Genomic DNA, 19,970 nt, shown 5'->3' with positions numbered 1-19,970 from the left:
ATTGTTTTAAACACATAGTTATATTAGTAAGAAAGAAAAGAAAATCCATATATAAAAAAAGCAATCTGAAAATCAGGATAGTGAGCTCATTACCTGACATAGAGTTTTCTAACTAAGGTGAAGTGTGGAGTATATGTGGGGTGTTCTTAATCTTATTAATCCACAAGCATGAGTCTCACTCCCTGTTCAAGAACAGAAGTTGATGGCCTTGAGGCTGCATGAGGCAGAGAAATGGAACTGGAAAGTAACACAAATCATGGTTCTGGAAGCAGAAATTAGAAAAAAATATTCTTCCACTGGCAGAAGTTGTTGACAGGGAAATTTTAGTTCCCTTCAGGATTCTTGGGTAAAAATAAACACATAATATAAAGACTTGAGAAACTAGGAATAAAGTGATCATTCCTAACCTGATAAAGGGAATCTAAAAACAAACCTAGAATGAACACCAAACTTAATGCTGAACTTTTTTAAAAAAGATTTTATTTATTTATTTATTTATTTATTTTAGAGAGAGACAGAGAGAGAGTGTGCATGAGAGTGGGGAGGGGCAGAGGGAGACGGAGAGAGTGAATCACAGGTAGACTCCCTGCTGAGCACAGAGCCCAATGTGGGACTTGATCTTATAATCCTGAGATCATGACCTGAGCCAAAATCAAGAGTCAGATGTTTAACCTACTGAATCACTCAGGCACCCCAATGGCGAAATTTTTTAAAACTTCACTTTAGGAGAAGAATATGAGCTCTCACCACTTATTGTCATTATGCATCATCACAGTGAGGAGGGAAAAAAAAAAGGTATGGGGTTTGGAAGTCAGGAAGCAACATATTGTTTTTACATTCTGTCATCTCCTTCGTAGAAAACATCAAAGAACCTACAGACAAATCACTAGAGAGACTAGGGGAGTTTTGTAAGGTAGAAGAAACAATAAATAAGACAAAAAGTCAAAAGAAAAATAGACAGAGGATTTGACCAGATACTTTACTAGAAGAGGAAAAACAAGTGGCCATCAAATATACTGAAGGATGCTCAGCTTTGTTAGGTATCAGAATTCATATTAAGACCATGCTGAATTATGATTTCACACCCACTGGCCTGGCCAGAAGCAAAAATTCTGGTAAACTAAAAGAGTCTCCCAAGTAGATTTCTAAAGCTCTTTCTTTTCTCATGGTTCCTTCCTCCCTACAACTCTGTCCCAGAAAGCCAACCAACTCTCTTTCTCTGACCAATCTGTGCTTCCTTAGTTCAGTGAGATAACCAAACATTGCTCTCGATGATCCTCCCCGCTGTATAATAAGGAACGTGCTTCCAAGCAGAGAATAGGTTCTCTTGGTCTTTTTCTTTCTCTCAGGCATCACAATCTGGGCCACTTGCCATCCAATGCCTGAACACAGTTGTTTCACTTATTTTGTTCAGTTTTTCATTTGCTTGTAGTGGGAAAGCAAAGGTGGTCCTTCTTACTCTTGTCATGACTGGAAACAGAATTTCCCTGTATCTATGCATAACAGAGTTCAGAGAGAAGGGAACAACGCAGGGACGCAAGGACGCAAGGACTCTAGCAATCTGCACAGAGGTAACCTTTGTGTCTTTCCTGACACGAGAATATGCATGCTTAGGGTAAAACTCTATGTGTCTGGAGGAAAAAATGACCAGGGATCTGTGAGCTTCATGCTTCCAAGAACTCGTACAGGGCATGAAGTTCCAGGCAGTCAGAGTTACAAGTCCACACTGATCACCTAGGGTATTTATTAGAGACCCTGTATGAGTCAAACCTCATGAATAAGATTAACTCATCCCTTGAGATTGTGCCATTTGAGACAACATGGCTGCACCTAGAGGGTATTATGCTGAGTAAAGTAAGTCAGGTTAAGAGAGAAAAGTACCATACAGTTTCACTTGTAAGTGGAATCTAAAAACAACAACAGAAATGAGTAAACAAAAAGGAGAATTAGATCTATAAATACAGAGAACTAACTGATGGTTGCCAGAAGGGGAGTGGGATGACTTATGGAATAAGTAAGTCACAAGAACAAGAGACACAACATAAGAAATATAGTCAATGATATCATAATAGTGATGTGTCAGGACAGAAGCCAGCTATACTTGTGATGAGCATAGGATAATGTATAAATGGTCAAATCACTATGTACACCTGAAACTAATGTAATATTGTATGTCAAATATATTAAAAAGAAAGAAAGAGAAAGAAAGAAAGTGAAAGAGCTAAGTCATACCTCCAGTAAAGGTTACTCTGGACCTTCCCTGACAAAGCTTAAATAAAACTCAAAAAGATCAATGTAACTTGCAATAATGTTACTACCTTTAAAAACAAAGCCCAACAGTCTGTAGAGGAAGTCAACAAAATCCAGACTTAAAAAAAAGTATCATTTACAATGTCCAGAATCAAGTGAAAAATTATTAGACCTTTAAAGCAGGAAAATACAACTTATAATTAGGAGAAACATCACTCAATAGAGAAAAACCAAAATGATGGAAAAAGATGGAAATGATGGGATTAGCAGACAAAGATGTTAAAACTACCTTACAGTATATAAAGGAAAATGTGAACTCAATGAGAGCAATAGAGATATAAAAAAGAACCAAATGAAACCGCAGACAGGAAAAATTAAAAAAAATATATCTAAAATGAGAAGCTCACTGAATTAGACTAATGGCAGATTACACTGTGCAGGAGACATGATAATAGAAAGCAACCTCAATTAAGTGTACAGCAAATAATTTTAGTATATCTCATCTATGTGTATATTAATAATATATTTTTATAGTAACAATTTTAAGACCAAATTCAGCAACATAAGTACCTATACATATCTACATGTGTATATATATATATATATATATATATATATATATAGTAGTAGTGTTTGTCCTGAGACTACAAAGTTGATTTAACATTTGATAGCCAACCAATGAACTTTACCAAATTAATAAAAGAAATAATACAAGTTCTAATGCCACTTAAATAGATATAAAAAACTAATTAAAAAATTAACCCTCAATCTTGATAAAGCTTTCAGCAAAATAATAGATCCATTTCTCAACTTGTTGAGTGGAATCTATGAAGATCATAAACTGATTTCATACTTAATGATAAGTAACTGACATATTTCCCCCCAAGTTCAGAAACAAGCCAAGCATATTCACTCCCAACACTACCATTCAATGTTGCATTGGAGGTTCTAGCCAATGTAATAAGGGGGAAAGGGAAAGAACTAAAAAGGAATATTGATTAGAAAGGAAGTAAATAAATAAACTTGTTTTTATTTGCAGCTGGCATAATCTTCTGTGGAAAAAAAATGTAAGGGTCTTAAAAAAAAACTACTCAAACTAAAAATGACTTCAGTTGAGTTAAAAGTAACAAGGTTAAAATACAAAGTTTGATTGCATTTCATTGTGTTAACAATTAACAACTAGAGCTTGAAATTGAAAAATCAATATAATTTGTATTGTTAAAATATTAACTAGGAAAGCTAACAAGTATATGCAAGAAAATTAACGAAATATATCCAATTCTAAAGGAGAAAAAATCTTGGTGAAATTGGGGCAGGCAAAATTTTAAAGTAGAACACAAAAAGTATAAAGTGTAAAGAAAAAAATTTTAACATGGACTTCATCAAAATTCCAAAATTTTGTGCTTTGAAAACACCCTTAAAAATAAAAAAGCAAGAGTGCCTGGGCGGCTCAGTGGGTTAAGCCTCTGCCTTTGGCTTGGGTCATGATCTCGGGGTCCTGGGATCGAGCCCCGCATCAGCCTCTCTGCTCAGCGGGGAGCCTGTTTCCCCCCTCCTCTCTGCCTGCCTCTCTGCCTACTTGTGATCTCTCTCTCTGTCAAATAAATAAATAAAATCTTTTAAAAAAATAAAAAAAAATAAAAAAGCAAGTTGAAGAACTAAACATTCTCTTTTTTCCACTATAGATTAAAGGAATTGTATCTAGAATTTGTAAAGAATCTTACAATTCCTTAATAAGAAGACAAACAACCCATTTTTTTTAAGAAGATTTTATTTATTTATTTGACAGACAGAGATCACAAGTAGGCAGAGAAGCAGGCAGAGAGAGAGGGGGAAGCAGGCTCCCTGAGCAGAGAGCCCGATTCGGGGCTCAATCCCAGGACCCTGGAATCATGACCTGAGCTGAAGGCAGAGGCTTTAACCCACTGAGCCACCCAGGTGCCCCAAACAACCCATTTTTAAAAAGTAATTTATTTTTTTTATTTTTTTTTAAAGATTTTATTTATTTATTTGACAGAGAGAAATCACAAGCAGGCAGAGAGGCAGGCAGAGAGAGAGGAGGAAGCAGGCTCCCTGCTGAGCAGAAAGCCCGATGCGGGGCTCGAACCCAGGACCTGGGATCATGACCTGAGCCGAAGGCAGCGGCTTAACCCACTGAGCCACCCAGGCGCCCCTAAAAAGTAATTTAAACAGACACATCAGAGAATAACTACACTAATACTCAATAAGCTCATGACATGATACTAAATGTAAATATTCATCAAGAAAATGTAAATTAAATCTACCATGAGATACTACTGCATACCTGTTAGAATGGTAAGATTGAAAAGACAGACCATACCAAATTTTTACAAGAATTTGGAGAAACTGAACCCCTTATTAATTTCTGGTGGAAATATAAAATGGTACAATTACTGTGGAAATAGTATGGCAGTGTCTTATAAAGTTAAATAACATTTTCCATATGACCCAGTCATTAAAAAAATTTTTTTTAAGATTTTATTTATCTGTCAGAGCGAGAGAGCATGAGAGAAAGAGAGAGAGTGCCCACAAGCAGGGGGAGAGGAAGGCAGAGGGAGAAGTAGGCTCCCTGCTGAGCGAGGAGCCTGATGCTGATGCCGAATTCCACTCCATGACCCTGAAATCATGACCTGAGCTGCAGGCAGACAATTAATTGACTGAGCCACCCAAGTGTCCCTGACCATCATTTTAATCCATATTCACTCAAGAAAAATGAACAGATGTCCACAGAAAGACTGTTTGTAAATATTCAAAAAGACTGGCTTTATTCCTAATGGCCCAACCTGGAAATAATCTAAATATCCTTCAACACGTAAGTGGCTAAACAAATTACACAGTAGAATACAACACAGCAATACGAAGGAATGAAATATTCATACACACAACACAATGAGCCATGAAAACGTTATAATGAGTAAAAGAAGACAACAGAATAAATACCATAGGTTTCCATTTATAGGAAACTCTAGGAAAGCTAAACCTAATGTATTGTGATAGAAAGATCATTTGTTGCCTGTGATGGGCTGGTACTTTACCGGCAAGGGGCCACTGGGGAATCTTTTGAAGGTGATGATAATATTTTATAAATGATTTTGCTGGTGGTTATAAGTACGTATGCTCTTGTCTCACTGGACTGTACACTTAATAGGAGTATAGCTTATTGTTTATAAACTATGTCTCAATATAACTTGACTTTAAAAGTCTTGATAGGGGCACCTGGGTGGCTCAGTGGGTTAAAGCCTCTGCCTTCAGCTCAGGTCATGATCCCAGGGTCCTGGGATCGGGCCTCGCATCGGGCTCTCTGCCAGGTGGGAAGCCTGCTCCCCTCCCCGCCACTGCCTGCCTCTCTGCCTACTTGTGATCTGTCAAGTAAGTAAATAAAATCTTTAAAAAAAAAAAAAAAGTCTTGATAAAAGCAAGTACAAGAGCAATCTTATAGTTTTGATTTTCATTTCCCTGATAATTCATGATGCTGAACACACTTTATATACATGGTGGCCATTTGTATGTCTTCCTGGAGAAATGTCTAGTCCAGTCCTGTGCTCATTTTCAAAATCAGGTTATGAGATAACATCCCCCAACTGTAGAATGGCTATTATCCAAAAAGAAACAAAAGATAACAAGTGTTGGCAAGAATGTGGAGAAATTGGAGCCCTTTTATACTGTTGGTGAGAATGTAAAATGGCTTGGCCCCTGTGGAGAATAGTATGCAGGTTCCTCAGAAAAATTAAAATAAAACTACGTTTAATCCAGCAATTCCACTGCTGTGTATGCATCCCAGAAAACTGGAATCAGGATCTCAAAGAGATATCTGCACTTCCATGTTCATTGCAACATTATTTACAACAGCCGAGATATGGAAACAACCAAAATGTCCATCAACAGACGAATGGCTAAAGAAAATGTAGTCAGTATGTAGAATGGAATATTGGCCTTAAAAAAGAAGTAAATCCTACCATTTGTGGCAACACAAATGAAACTGGAAGACTTCATGCTAAGTGAAATAAGCCAGTTTCAGAAGGCCAAATGTTTTATGATTCTACTTATATGAGGTGTCTAAAATAGTCAAAAGTAGAGAATAGAATCGTGGTTGCCAGGGATTGCCAGAGGGAGAGGAAATGGGGAGTTGTGAAAATGAAAGGATCTAATTTAAGCAATTATAACATTGCCTGGCACATAGCAAATACTCCATAGATGTTAGCTTTTAGCATTAATATTGTCTTGGCTCTCCAACAAAGAATGTTGATAAGGGATTACTTTAAGATGTGAATATCATCTATTCATCATTCTGGTGAAACTCAACTTCAAAGCGCGCGCGCACACACACACACACACACACACACTCAGAGACACACACGTGCAAGCCAGGAAGAGGTGACAATAAGTTGTGAGACTCTAGTAAAGGTCTTGTTCATAGAAATGAAGAGATAGGTTCCAATTTGGGAGGGATAATTAGCCAAGGAAAGTGTCAGGACTTGTCAATGAAGAGAATTACTTTAAGTTACAAGCATTTGGAAGAGAATGTTATGTGTATTGTTTAAATGTGTAACAATTCCTGAATTATAATTCCAGTGAGTCACCATGCACTGACCACACCAGGGAGTGGAGGGTGTGACAGCCATTCACATTCTTGTACATACCGGCCTGTTCACTCCCAGGGGATGGAGTGTTTATGGACATAACCTCACTAGAGCCTGTGTTCCTTCTTGCAGAATTGCAAACATTACACAAATGGTCTTCATCTTGCCTCAGACTTGCCTCTAACCTACATCTGTTTTCAAACCCTTAATCATAAACTCCTATTGACCTTGTAGTCAAATGAAGATACTGAGTATTTCCTTTACACAGTCTCATCTTCCTCACCCCATACTGATGATTTGGGGGCTTTAGGAAAGGACTCTAAGTTCCTCTGATTCTATTTTACTTTGATGGATTTGGTTCATCACCAGGCCAACAGATTGGTCTGTTTGTTGAAAGGATACTCTGTCATCTAACAAATTTGTTATCCATTTCAGTTTTGGGTCCTCAGGATATCTGATAAGCATGCATTTTATGACTTCATCCAAGCTTTTGATAAAAATATTGAAAAGAATAAGATCAAGGACAGAGCCTTAAAGCAAGTCATCCCAGAGATCCTTCCAAGTTACCATTAATAGCAAGCTTGACACTGGTATATACTCTGATCAACTACAACCATAGGGGCTTCATTGTCAAATACATTCTGGAGGTGTTACCTATTGTGCAACTCTTAGAATTTTGCATTACAAGTCAGCATCCTAAAGATTTAGGGAATTCCCCAGTGAGAAGGGTCTTATCTCACTATGATGTACTTGTTCATGAAACACACTTAACATCCCAGGGACCTACAACTATGGAGATTTAGGATCCTGTGAAACAAGGTCTGACACCCAAAGGAGAGGACCAACATCATGTGAGTGGAATGCCATTGTGCGGAGCCTAGATCATGTGGGAGGAAAACGAGAGGTCCGGGCTCTGTGTTTTATTGGTTTTCGTCCACCACACTCGGAGTCTCTGGCAGTTCAGTGCTCTTCCTCACTGGCTCTGCTCATCTCTGCAGAAGAATGTGGAAGACAAGGGATGGTATCCACAATTCTAGAGAGAGAGTAAAAGAGCTCTCATCATTCCTGCCAAAACTGGAATCTCCCTGAGTAGAGGCGTCTGGGTGGTTCTCCATGGACAACACTTAGCTGGGAAATATAATGCCTCAAAAAGCTGTGATGAATGTAACTTGCTTTTCATTTCTATGACTAAGGGTCAATCATTCTGTAAGGGGTACCCACAGTGGCACAATCTCTTTTCTGGAATGTAGTGGAAGAAAGACAGCCTTCTTGTTTCGTATATGTTTCCTCCTCTCTGAAAGTCCTGTTTCTATCAGTGTCAGGGATAAGAGGAAAAGAAGAGATGGGATTTTGTTTGTTAGCTTTGTGGGAGGAGGAACCCCTGTGGAGAAGCACAGTGCGTACAGAGAAGCAGGGAAGGCCTCTGCTTTACGTAAGCATGGAAGGGTGACTGCATCTCCGTTCCCCTCTCCCCGCATGTGCTGGGGATGGGGAATGATGAAAACATCAAGGCGTGACTTCAGTTTGCTAATTATCCAGGGCTCGTCAGCCAGCCAAACAACATGCGTCTGCTTCTGCCTTCTGGCCTAAAAGCTGACCCTGTCTAAGCAGGACCGCCCTCCTTCCAGCCTCAAATCAAATCCTCTTATTCGTTCATCCGTGACTTCTCCCACACACTGAAGAGGCCAAATATGTTTAATTACAGAGATTATTTTGTAGTCCAGTGGACTACCACCCCACAGAGACTCCCGCTGAGATCACAATGTTCATTTCCCTGTCAGAAGTCTGCTGTGATTTTAATCCATGTTGTCTCGGAAGTGAAGAGTTCAAGGTTTTTCTCTTAGCTAAGATATTAGACCAGATGTCACTGACGGGATGCTTCTGGCAACAGCAGGAATCGTGTTCCCAGACCCCTGAACAATAACTTTGTAAAGGTTCTTCCAATCTCTAAACACATGCGTACTCCTACCCGTTCTGCCTTCTTTGCCTCCTGTTTTTCTTTCTGTTTTTCTTGGCAGGTGTTGGTGTTGGGTAATAGTCCTTTCACGGAGGTGCTTCTCTGTCAGGTCCCACAGAGAGTAAAGAAAATGGCAAGTTAATGAATTCAGGGTTGTGTCTGGCAGGAGGTGTGTTCCAGTCGGGAACACATCAGGCAGCAGGTTAAAGCAAAACAAAACATAACAATGGAGTGAAACTACAGCACCCAGAAACCCAAGCTTAAAACAGAACTCAGTAAATGACCTAAATGTAAATGTCACCGAAGTCAAGAGCGTATGAGGAAGCAGAAGAAGGAAGACCAGAAAGGCATGACTTTGCAGCGGTCACCATTGGGCAATTTAAAAACTACTTACAAAGTAGCAAGAGGAGCTTTTCAAAATGAAATTGTTCCAAAAATGTAGTGTTTTTAGGATCTTGCCTTACAAGAGTTGTCTGATGAAGGTGGCAGAAATGCTGGTTCTTCCCCATGGTGCCAAAAGCGTTCCAGGAGAGTGCCCCCCTCGGTGTCTCGTTCTCTGCCATGTGGCAGCCTCAGCTTTAAAGAAAATGCAGGACTGGGGGTGCCTGGGTGGCTCAGTAGGTTAAGTGTTTGCCTTCCACTCAGGTTGCGATCCCAGGGTCCTGGAATCGAACCCCACATTGGCTCCTTACTCAGCAGGGAGTCCACTTCTGCCTCTCCCTCTGACTCTCACTCCTGCTTAGGCCCTCTCATAAATAGATAGATAGATAGATAGATAGATAGATAGATAGATGATAGATAGATAGCAGCTTAAAAAAAAAAAGAAAATGCAGGACTGTTGGTTGTTACCATTTCAAGTAGGTCTGCAGAATTGATCTTGGAGGACAAGGGGAGATGGAGAGGAGAAGGGAGTTGAGGGAAATTGGAAGGGGAGGTGAACCATGAGAGACTATGGACTCTGAAAAACGATCTGAGAATTTTGAAGGGGTGGGGGGTGGGAGGTTGGGGGCACCAGGTGGTGGGTATTGTAGAGGGCACGGATTGCATGGAGCACTGGGTGTGGCGCAAAAATAATGAATACTGTTATGCTGAAAAAAATAAAAAAATTAAAAAAAAAAAAAAAAGACTCCATGTGTTTTAACCCACTGAGCCACCCAGGCACCCCAGGACTCCATGTGTTTTAAAATGATTCCTGTATGCTTGGTCATGATATCTGTTCACTTAATGCAGGGGGTAGGGAGACAGTTATCTTATTGGTGCAAAAGCAGAACTTGATGTGCACGATAGCAGAGGACAGACTTATGGAGAGGAAAATGAAGACTTCTTTGGATATGATACTTAAGCTTTTAAACAACAGTCAAAGAGTGAGACTTTGAAATGATATGGAAACTGAACAAGGAACTAACTTCTTAAACAAAGGGCTGTTGAGAGTGGGACAGGCGCATCTGAGCTTTGTGTAAAATGATAAATGCCACCAAGGTGGTCCCAGCAGATTGTAACATTTAAAACTCCAATAAGGGACTATGCCAGGGCTCCATTTAGCAGAGAAGCTTTCCATGGAAAATAGAAAACATTCTTTCTGAGTATCTGAGGATCTTATGTGTACAGCTCCATGAGCTCCTCAGCAGAAGTAAAAGAATTGATTTCTTGTGAACTCTTCAGGCCAACAGATCAGTCATGTCCAAAGATGTTGGCTGGTTGAAAAAGAGAAGGATTTCATTCTCTGTACCTCTACAGAGTGCTGGAAGCTTTTGTTTGCCTAGGCCACTAATGAGTCTTTCTTCTCCAAAAGCAAAATAGTAATAACAAAAACTGCAGATGAACAAACAGATCCTCAGTGGGGCAATGAAACCTGAGAGATCAGAGCGTTCTTTGGGCACTTTATCCTCCCTGACTTTTCAGTCTACACTTGGACCTCATTCCTCACCTGACGTCAAATACAGAGTCACTTTAACCAAAAAGTATTTGCTTGGTGAGCAAACAGTAACAGGGGAGAAAAGCACATTAAAGGAAAGGACTCATCTTCCTTGAAGACTCAAAGGTGACATGAACTGAAGGCAAAAATTTCCAGGGAAAGAAAAATGGATGTCTTGGTCTTGACAATTCAAGGTCAAGAGGTCTTACTTAGAACATCACTTGGTGGAAAGTTAGAGGAAGTCCCTCTGTAGAGGATACAGAAGACTCCCTTTGTGCCATAATGGACTGATGTTATAAGTTACTGATCCAGAGACCAAGACTCCTCTAAAGCACCATTAGGTAGGGTTCCTGCTAGACATGTATTATGGAGAGATGACAGAGGGTGAGCGTAAGTTCCTGTTTCTGGAGGGCGAGAAGGAAGGACCTGTCAAGGTCTGTGTGCAAGGATGCCAAGGAACTATTATAGAGAAGCTGACCCCAAGAAACAGAAGAGGACTCACTGGGAAACATTATTCCAGGCCTGATGAACTACTGGTGAGACTAAAAGGAGAATGTTGCAAATAGCAGAATATCTGTATTCTATTTTTCCAAGACCTTGCAAAGTCTGACACAGGGACTTGGACCAGATACTTGGGGAGAGGGGCTTGTAGCAGGTAGGACTGTATGGATAAAACTGCTGTAAAACATGTGAGTCCAAGGTGATGCTCTTCATGTTCCCTACTAGTTACATGTCTATACACATATATACTAGTACAGGTGTACCATGTTAGTTATATACAAAGGATTTTCCCCTCCTTTACTAAAGGGGTTCTAGGAGTACATGGGAAGGCATAATAGAAGAATGATGTCACCACACAAAATGACAGAGGACTTAAAGCCACAGTTGCCTGCATCACCATCACATTATTCCGTTCTTCAAAATCCTCTAGTAGATTCTTTCCAGACTCCAAATAATGCTGAGATTCCTTGCCAAGGTCAACAAAATTCTGTGTTGACCCCTCCCTGCCTTCCTCACTCTATCCCCTCACAGTCTCTCCCTTTCTGCTTCAGCCATTATGAATCTTTGTTCTTTGTCAGGAAACCAAATCTACCCCAGCCTCTGGGCCTCGAGTTTGTTTCCTTCTGTCCAGCCTGCTCTCTCCCGAGATCTTCACCTTACTTCCCCTCTCATCACATGCAGGTTTCTGCTTAAAGGTCACCCTCTTAGAGAGGCCTTTCCTGAAATCCAGAACCTGTGAAGATGAATTTGAGTTGGAATTGGCTTCCCCTATTCTGATCTGGAGTTCGCATGGGGTCTTGCTCATTGGTTAACAGGAACCCCATCATGTGCGGAGACTAGTGTGGCTGGGAAACATGGTCATCACAGATCCATCTCAGGTACAGAATGTGATACTTTTTTTTTTTAAACAACCCTATTCAGCACTGTTTTGAAGTTTCTTTGAACTACTGGGGAGTCTATGTAGAGCTGAATGCTGAAAGGTAATCAGCCCAACCTCTCAGCATTCAGAAGTCATACATCAAAACATGGTCATCAGATCATTCTGAAAATTAAGTTTCTGAGAAATGAGGACCTCTGTTAAGCCATATAAGAATATCTAATAGTTTGTGGAGTCACCTTTGCAGACAGAGCAAAGATGAAGCCCATGTTATCTATGAAAGTGTCACCAATACTGAAGACTGCTTGGAGTAAAACAAAATGAGCCTAAAGTGAAAATAAATCATCTGATATCCAAAATTTGACAAATAAGCAACTATATTTAAATCCCTTTTCCCTGGGATACAAAGAAATAGTAAAACTCACAGAAAAAAGAAAGAAATGAGAATGAGGATTTCAAACCCCTTTATTCTCAGAATGAGTGAATATTGACTGCAAAATGATTGAATAAAAATGAGGGTGTCTTCTGATCAAATTTTAGTTTTAAAAACACGCTCTTAACTTTGGAATGTTTATAGGTTAAGTGTGTTGATCTAAAATAAATCACGCCCCAGTGAAGTTCCTAAAGTTACTACAATGCTAACACATTTAGTACCAGGCATGACTAACTCGTATCAGCTTAATAAGTCTTGGCAGCGCCCAAGTGGAAGAGATGGAAAGAGATACTATCACAGTTTATAAACAAAAAAGGAGAACAACTAATGTTACATGAATCTGTTCACACTTGAGAACGCCAAGATTTTTTTTTAAGTTATAATGCAGATCTTTGTGATAATTAAAAAATAGACACAAGCTTCCTTAGTTTTCATTCATCGGTACAAATGAGGTGCGGTTTCTGCAAGTGCAGGTGTGCATGGCAGGAATACACACATGCCCCACATGTCAGAAGCTTGCTCGGCTCATGCAGGTGAGCTGTGTAAGAGGAAAATATGCTGGGTGCTCTCTTCAAATTTATGGAGTACAGACTCCGGAAAAGTCCTCCATCACTATGAAGTCAGCAGTCCAAATATAGGCCATGTGATGGGGTGGACCCCACAATCAGAAGAAAGTAAACTTTAGTGGTTCACCCAGAACTATAGTTTATAATTTAGGAGGAACTGGAGTGTCTTGGTTTGTCTCAGATCTTTCTTCAGGAAACCTCCACCTAAGCAGTGCTGATCATTGTAATGGTATTGGTCCTGACCTATTTTCCTTGAAAATATACGTGGCTTGGAGAAATGGGGGATTCTGAAAATTAAGACAGGGAAAATCCAAGATGAGCACAGAGTCTCTTCTAAATGCAAGTAAGGAAGGAAGAGAAAAGAAAGCAAAATGAAAAACAGATGGAAAGTTTGGTATTGAGTAAACTATATTCTTTTTTTTTTAATTAACGTATAATGTATTATTTGTTTCAGGGGTACAGGTCTGTGATTCATCAGTCTTACACAATTGACAGTGCTCACCATAGCACCTACTCTCCCCAGTGTCCATCACCCAGCCAACCTATATTCTTAATAAATAGCCCAGGCAAGGCTAAGGTCATTCTGAACCATATTTTGAAACAACTGCCCCAGGGGTATGAAATGGTGTTTTTTCCAAAATAAAGGCAGATTGACTGTACTACTAACAGCTTCTATAGTAAGCATTAGTAAGCATGTCTTTACGTTTAGCTGAATTGTGTTATTTCCACACTATTTATATGTAAGTGATGCTTCTTGCAGCTTATCAGACTACTTAGTTTTCCTTTAGGTAAAGAATGGGCTACTAAGATAAACAATGGAGACTAATGTATGGCAATGTTTGTGTTCCAGGGACATATGGCTATGGTTGTGTTCCAGGGCTTTCTACAGGAGCATGGTCCCATTACCCCAGGAGCTGTAACACTCCCCTAATAGAGTGAAAGGAGTGAGTGAGTTTATTAGGCTTTGTTCCATTGTCAAATTTCTCCTTTTGCTGGTTCTTGAATTTTTCTATTTCATGATTTATTCCTTCATTCTAGTGAAGCATGTCCCCTTCAAGTCTCAAGTCTCTTGAGAAAGAAGAGGTCAGAGGTTAATTATTTTTTAAACTCAACTATCTGAAAATAAATTTTCTTATGTCCACATATTTAATGGATAGCTGAAAATCAATTATTTTAACTTATAATTACTTTAAAGATAAGGTTGAAACACACCTCAGAATTTTTAATTGCTGTCTTTGAGTTTTACTAGACTGTCAGCCATAATTATTCCCTCTCTTTTCCTCCATGACATAATTATTTCTCTGGAAGTCTTGAGGATCTTCTCTTTGTCCTAAATATTATATAATTCATGTTGTTGGTGTGCCTGAGTGTTGGTCTTTTTTACTTATTTAGCTAGAATCTCATGCCTTTTTGTTCTGGTAAGTTTTCTTCTATTATTTCTTCTATTTCTTTAATAATGTACTCTATCTTCCCTGCTATCTTCCAGAATATCTAGTCATTAACTGTTGGGTCTCTAGAAATGACCCTCTAATTTTCTTACATTTTATCTCCAATTTTCCATCTATTTCTCTTTTTGCCTTCCATTTTTTTTTAATTTTCAAAAGTTTTTTTCTTTTTATCTGTTCGTTCCCTTTTTATAATACCGTGTTCTTTTTGATAGATGCAATATTATCTTTTATTTGTCAAAATATATTTAACATAGTTGCAGTCTTAAAGTTGTGTTTCCTGGTTTGTCATATTTCTTTCAAGTTTATTATTTTCTTTTATTTATCTCAATCTCCATTTTTCATTTTTACTTTTCATAATTAGCTCAAACTGTGAGCTAATCAATTAGGGGACCTCCAAAAACCAGTATCTGTAAGTCTTTTCTTTAGAGCTATTCCTTTTCTCCAAAGAAAAAAATCACCAATCTTTTGCAGATGGTGAGGTTGGCAATGATGTATTGTTGGCTGCTAGCATCCCCGAAGAGCAAAGTTGAGACACCATTTGCTAAACAACCTTCCACCTCGTCTTATTTTCATTTGCACATGATCCTTTTTCTACTCTTCTTGCTTCTCTCATTCTCTTTGTGTTCTCTGCTTTATACCTTCTTAAAAACTTCTTTACTTTCATGATTTGAGCTTGTGGCCATCCACCATGTTTAAGCAGTCTTAGCTTCCCCTTGTTCCACAGTGCTTAGACTACAAGAGATTATCAGTAAATGTCAGCTGAATGGATGACTTAGAGTCACAGACATATAAATGTGAAACAACAGGAGGGAACATTCTATTCTTTAAAACTTTTGTTTGCTGAGAAACATCAATTTTTCCTCAAAGATGGTAGGACTTTTCTATTAAAAGGGATGAATTGTGTTCCTGTCACTTTCTGCACAGCAATTCAAACTTCAAATTTCAGTCATGTCCCCTGATCCCAACCATGGTTAGACTGAGAGCTCCTCCAAGGCAGACTCACTCTTGGCTCCTCTTTTGTTTGGTGTATAGTCAGCTCCTAAAAAAATATAAATGAAACTTTTCTTTAGATACATGTGAACCTGGTCTAAATTGTTCTTAATCAGTGTCTAGTTCAGTAGCTTGGCAACAAGATAGGAAAGTCAACAACAGAATCAGACTGACCAATGGCTGGTTGCTCTGGGCAGGCATTTTCAAACTGGTATTTTAGCTCACATTTATTTGGAAGAGAGGTGAGATTGTACAGCAAAGGGTGGGATGAGCAGAACAGGTGGTAGTGCCTCTTTTGGCCCCAAACTTGCAAAAAGAGAATTTAGTAAAAGAGAGAAGCTTACCAAGCTCCCACTTTGTAAAAAGAGAAGCTCTGCATAAAGAAAGATTGCAGTGAACTAGAACCCTTTGCAAATTATTTCAGACACTCTTTATTGCATAAACATGCTCTTATAAGTGGAGTAGTGCAGCTGGTGGTGGTGGTGGTGGGAGTTCTTCTGGCTTATCCGTGTGAGTCATATGGTTCTCTGCCTAAAAAGAGTTCGCATATGTTCGATTTTCTCTATCTCATTATGTTTCCAGTCTCTTTTAGATATTCATATCCTGGGTAATTGCTCAACAAGTATTACCCTTAATTCAACTTTAGTCAATGTATATCTGCATTGAATCTATTTTTTTTTTTTTTTAAGTTGGGAAAATGTTGTTGGAAAGAACGAAAGGGATATTTGCCTTCATAATCTTGGTGGGGTCATTCACATAGCAATTCCATTGTTATAGCCTGTCTGGGTATAGTCTCAGTCTTAACTCAGCTTTCTGGTGACTTGGCAAATACCCATTCAGTATTGCGGTCCTTCTTAGAATAAACTTAGTGGTGTTATCACAAACATTCACGTCTTTGACTTGGTAACTCTTTGCAAAGGCAACTGTTGGCTTATCAAATGAAGTTTTTTAGGCCTAGAATAGTGGTCAAAAATGAGACCACATTGAAGTTAATTAAGCAGCAGCTCTAAAAGTGTTGCATCCAAAGCAGATTCAGATTTGCCCTTGAATACTGGACAACTTTGGAAGCAGGGATTTGAAATACATGTGAGTGGTAATGTGTCTTCCCAACATGATGCTAAACATGGTTTCACTTCAATTTCTTCATCTTTCATCTTCTCTATAGATTTCACATTCCTCATACATGGTGCTTAACCTCACCTACAGTTTGCCTTAAGCCCTCATTACCTCATTGTCTGTTTGAGCAACTTGTGCACGTTTAACAACCTTAGATGAATGTGGCTATACTTGCTTGCACATAAGAATGTGTTATTACTTATTCCCTATAAACCTTTTTTCTCTTTCTTTCTTTCTTTCTTTCTTTTAGAGAGAGGGCAAGTGAGGAGTCAGGGCAGGGAAGGGCAGAGGTAGAGGGAGAGAAAGAATCCAAGCAGGCTTCATGCCCAGCATGGAAACCAACATGGGGCTCAATCTTATGACCCTGAGATCAAAACCAGAGCCAAAATCAGGAGTCGGATGCTTGAACGACTAAGCCCAGGTACCCCTCTTTTATTTTACTTTAAAAAACCTCATCAGGAGGAGGAGTCAAGATGGCGGAGAAGTAGCAGGCTGAGACTACTTCAGGTAGCGGGAGATCAGCTAGATAGCTTATCTAAAGATTGCAAACACCTATAAATCCAACGGGAGATTGAAGAGAAGAAGAACAGCAATTCCAGAAACAGAAAATCAACCACTTTCTGCAAGGTAGGACTGGCGGAGAAGTGAATCCAAAGCGACGGGAAGATAGACCGCGGGGGGAGGGGCCGGCTCCCGGCGAGCAGCGGAGCAACAGAGCACAAAATCAGGACTTTTAAAAGTCTGTTCCACTGAGGGACATCGCTCCAGAAGCTTAACTGGGGTGAAGCCCAGGCGAGGTCAGCGCGGCCTCAGGTCCCACAGGGTCACAGAAGGATCGGGGATGTCTGAGTGTTGCAGAGCTTACCGGTATTAGAACAGGGAAGCCGGCTACAGAGACAGAGCCGAGGAGTAAGCTCTAAGCTCGGGGTTACCTTGAACCGGTCGCAGGCTCAGTCAGCTCAGAGCGCGGCCGGAGGCAGGGTGACGGGAGTCATTGGGCGCTGTTCTCTGAGGGCGCACTGAGGAGTGGGGCCCCAGGCTCTCGGCTCCTCCGGGCCGGACACCGGGAGGCCGCCATCTTCATTCCCGCCCTCCTGAACTCTACGGAAAGCACTCAGGGAACAAAAGCTCCCGAAAGCAAACCCAGCAAACTGGAGCGGATTACTCAGCCCGGCCCCGGGTAAGGGCGGTGCAACTCCGCCTGGGGCAAAGACGCTTGAGAATCACTACAACAGGCCCCTCCCCCAGAAGATCAACGAGAAATCCAGCCAGGAGCAAGTTCACCTACCAAGGAGTGCAGTTTCAATACCAAGGAGAGCGGAGGAATTCCAGAGGAAAAGAAAGCAAAGCATGGAACTCATGGCTTTCTCCCCATGATTCTTTAGCCTTGCAGATAACTTAATTTTTTTTTCTCTTTTTCAATTTTTTTTCTCTTCTTCTGCTAAATTTTTTTAACTTTTACCGTTTTCTTTTTTTAACGTTTTTTTAAATAGTTATCTAATATAATATATATATATATATTTTTTTTTCCTTTTTATATTTTTTATCGGCATTCTTTTTTTAATAGTTTCTTTTTATTTCTTTTTTTTTTTCATCTGAACCCATTTTTATCCCCTTTCTCCCCCCTCATGATTTGGGATCTCTTCTGATTTGGCTAAAGCATATTTTCCTGGGGTTGTTGCCACCCTTTTAGTATTTTACTTGCTCTTCATATACTCTTATCTGGACAAAATGACAAGGCGGAAAAATTCACAACAAAAAAAAAGAACAAGAAGCAGTACCAAGGCTAGGGACCTAATCAATACAGACATTGGTAATATGTCAGATATAGAGTTCAGAATGATGATTCTCAAGGCTCTAGTGGGGCTTGAAAAAGGCATGGAAGAAATTAAAGCAACCCTCTCGGGAGATATAAAAGCCATTTCTGGAGAAATAAAAGAACTAAAATCTAACCAAGTTGAAATCAAAAAAGCTATTAATGAGGTACAATAAAAAATGGAGGCTCTCACTGCTAGGATAAATGAGGCAGAAGAAAGAATTAGTGATATAGAAGACCAAATGACAGAGAATAAAGAAGCTGAGCAAAAGAGGGACAAAACAGCTACTGGACCACGAGGGGAGAATTCGAGAGATAAGAGACACCATAAGACGAAACAACATTAGAATAATTGGGATTCCAGAAGAAGAGGAAACAGAGAGGGGAGCAGAAGGTATGTTGGAGAGAATTATTGGAGAGAATTTCCCCAATATGGCAAAGGGAACAAGCATCAAAATCCAGGAGGTTCAGAGAACCCCCCTCAAAATCAATAAGAATAGGTCCACACCCCGTCACCTAATAGTAAAATTGACAAGTCTTAGTGACAAAGAAAAGATCCTGAAAGCAGCCGGGAAAAGAAGTCTGTAACGTACAATGGTAAAAATATTAGATTGGCAGCAGACTTATCCACAGAGACCTGGCAGGCCAGAAAGAGCTGGCATGATATATTCAGAGTACTAAATGAGAAAAACATGCAGCCAAGAATACTATATCCAGCTAGGCTATCATTGAAATAGAAGGAGAGATTAAAAGCTTCCAGGACAAACAAAAACTGAAAGAATTTGCAAATACCAAACCAGCTCTACAGGAAATATCGAAAGGGGTCCTCTAAGCAAAGAGAGACCCTCAAAGTAGTAGATCAGAAAGAAACAGAGACAATATACAATAACAGGCACCTTACAGGCAATACAATGGCACTAAATTCATATCTCTCAATACTTACCCTGAATGTTAATGGGCTAAATGCCCCAATCAAAAGACACAGGGTATCAGAATGGATAAAAAAACAAAACCCATTATATGTTGCCTACAAGAAACTCATCTTAAACCTGAAGACACCTCCAGGTTTAAAGTGAGGGGGTGGAAAAGAATTACCATGCTAATGGACATCAGAAGAAAGCAGGAGTGGCAATCCTTATATCAGATCAATTAGATTTTAAGCCAAAGACTATAATAAGAGATGAGGAAGGACACTCTATCATACTCAAAGGAACTGTCCAACAAGAAGATCTAACAATTTTAAATATCTATGCCCCTAACGTGGGAGCAGCCAACTATATAAACCAATTAATAACAAATCAAAGAAACACATCGACAAGAATACAGTAATAGTAGGGGATTTTAGCACTCCCCTCACTGAAATGGACAGATCATCCAAGCAAAGATCAACAAGGAAATAAAGGCCTTAAATGACACACTGGACCAGATGGACATCACAGATATATTCAGAACATTTCATCCCAAAGCAACAGAATACACATTCTTCTCTAGTGCACATGG

This window comes from Lutra lutra, chromosome 8 (assembly GCF_902655055.1).
Source record: "Lutra lutra chromosome 8, mLutLut1.2, whole genome shotgun sequence".
Classification (NCBI taxonomy): domain Eukaryota; kingdom Metazoa; phylum Chordata; class Mammalia; order Carnivora; family Mustelidae; genus Lutra; species Lutra lutra.
The sequence above is the reverse complement of the archived record's forward strand: the minus strand, read 5'-3'. Positions refer to the sequence as shown.